Raw genomic sequence first — 2553 nt, 5'->3', positions numbered from 1 at the left:
CAGGTTTGATCGTGTTTGGGACCTACCAGTCAGATGAAGCCTCTAGTTTGGGCCTGACGATGTGCGACACAACGTTTGCATTCAACGAACGCCTTTGCATTCGTTGAATCGCACTTTTGGGAATCTAGCAAATAAGATGGTACTACGATTAACGGGGAATTCACAATCGTCTTCGCAAAAAAGTTTTTTTTTCAAATTCTCACTCACCGTCCTACTAGTTCTAACCGCGAAGATGATAGCGGAGTAAGCTGCATTCGAATGAACACACTTCCCAGTTTGATAATTGGCACTTCTTTGGCATTAACTGGGCTCGAACTAACCAGCCACTAATGAAAGTACAAATGTTACAAATGTTTTAATTAGAAACGAATTATGGGTTTAAATAGACGTGCTCAGTCAGATTCTCAAGCTGATGGAAATCAAGAGGGTAAGTAAAGGAAATAAAAGAAGACTGGCTTTATTTTTTATAAGTTTAGTGGGGGGAGGTACAAGAAAAGTATCTTCTTAATATGGGTTATTCTTTGTTGTTATCTTTGAGCTGTCCGTTCACAGAGTTTTCTGGTTTTCATCCTGAGCATACTGGTGTCCGACTTCCTTCACTCCGTTCTTAATCTGACAAAGTGTTCTACGGTTCGTAAACTACGTTTTCACGTACGTATTTCATTAAGTCGAAAGAAAAATCGAATTGCTAATGCCGCATTATACAATAGATGTGTTTCAAATAATAATTCAGAATAGCTACAGACCCCCGAAGCGATACAGCGGAAAACTACTATCTTTTTCTCTGATTTTCAACTAGAGTGGAGTGATGATCGATAAAGCTGCGTAACAGTTGGAATGCATCAGTGAACTTTGTTCCCGCCCCTCTCGTGCATCCCGTGTATGAAGTAACTGACACGTTTTTACTTGACCAAGAGACATGCACTACTTAAAACGCAACTTTTGAAACCAGCCACGGTATTTACGATTGCCGATAAAGTCACGTGTGTGTCACGTGCACGCGCGGCGGGGCACGTGATGCTCAAGGTCAACAGGGCGCAATCGTCAGACCTAGCCTGCAACCACCACAGCCTCGGTTTTGTGATTTGTACGTTGGTGGGAGAATAGGCTGTCTGATTTTTATTGCACCCTGTAGACCGAAACATCGACCCAAACAGTCTAGAACCTCAGGACCGACAAGCTAGAGGGAGACACATCCACAAGAAAAAAATCACGTGATGTAAAATTCATGGGGAAATTTACTGGGAAATTTCGGTTCAACTCATAAGGTCGATGAATAGTCTGGACTAGCCCCTACCCATTTCGCTCTTTTTGAGGCTGGTCAGGTAGGCAAATAAAAAGTGGATAAATCGGAACAGGGTGTTGGAGGGTATCATATTACAGTCCCAGCATTTCGGCTATTCTGGATTGCTTTGTCAAAGGTTTCCATATGGTGACCAAAACTTCTCTATGTTTTGGGAGAAATCCCACGTAGCTGCGTCGAAAAAGAATAGGTAGGTTCATTCGGGCAGTCAGTTAAGAGGACGATACGGAGAATGAACCTCTGAAATCTCTTTCCCCATAACCTGTCATTCTGAATTTATCCATTTATTGCGCTTAGTCCACTGGGCTCCTGGTCGCTGAAATACATAGAAACAATATCCATAGTAGAGTGAATGTTATCAACTTGAAACTGGATAAGCATCTATAAGTAATTTAATCAAGAACCAATGAAATACACACACAGTACCACAACACTGAACTTTTCGTGTCTATTGGTTTAATATTGACGCTGTCAGCATGAAAAACCAGACAAAACGGAATAAGTTTACTGTTAGACGTCTTGCCACTCAGTGCGCATCATGGATAAAATATAGCAATAGATGATGGTGTCATGTAAGTTGCTACGTGCGGACGGATCGTATAGACCAGAGTGTTGAGCAGTGTGGAAGAATATGCATCGAACTCAGCGCGAATGAAGCGGAACATGCTGATTCCTCTCGAGAGAGACGGAGAATGTTCTCAGACCAGTGACCACCATTGAATCATCATCATGGGACTGCTAATGTGACCTCTGTTGATGGAAAAGAGTGCAAAATGAATACCAAGCCCCACTGAAATCAACTGCAATCGTTCGAGGGTTTTTCTACCAGTCAAGGGAAATAATGCTCCTGGTAAGCTTGGAAAAGTACAACAGGACACCACAAGAACCCTCAAAGAGATGTAACCTCACCAACTTTTATCTTCCGGCTTGACAAACTAAGCCTACTCACAAAAAAGCCAAGTACACCATCGTGCTCACGTTGAGAGGCATTCGGATATTTTGTTTGATTAATAGTGTGAAGTGCACGAATAGCATCATCATCATCATCATCATCATCAGCCTACTCAAAAAAAGCCAAGTACACCATCGTGCATTCGGATATTTTGTTTGATTAATAGTGTGAAGTGCACGAATAGCATCATCATCAACATCCTTATCATCATCATCATCATCATTGTCAGCTGTAAGAACCGCGTACTCGTCGTACAGTGGTTGTAGCTGCCGCAGTTTCGTTCACCGATGATTTGGGG

Source organism: Opisthorchis viverrini (assembly GCF_000715545.1).
Source record: "Opisthorchis viverrini unplaced genomic scaffold opera_v5_466, whole genome shotgun sequence".
NCBI classification, from domain to species: Eukaryota; Metazoa; Platyhelminthes; class Trematoda; order Opisthorchiida; family Opisthorchiidae; genus Opisthorchis; species Opisthorchis viverrini.
Note: the sequence above shows the minus strand (reverse complement) of the source record.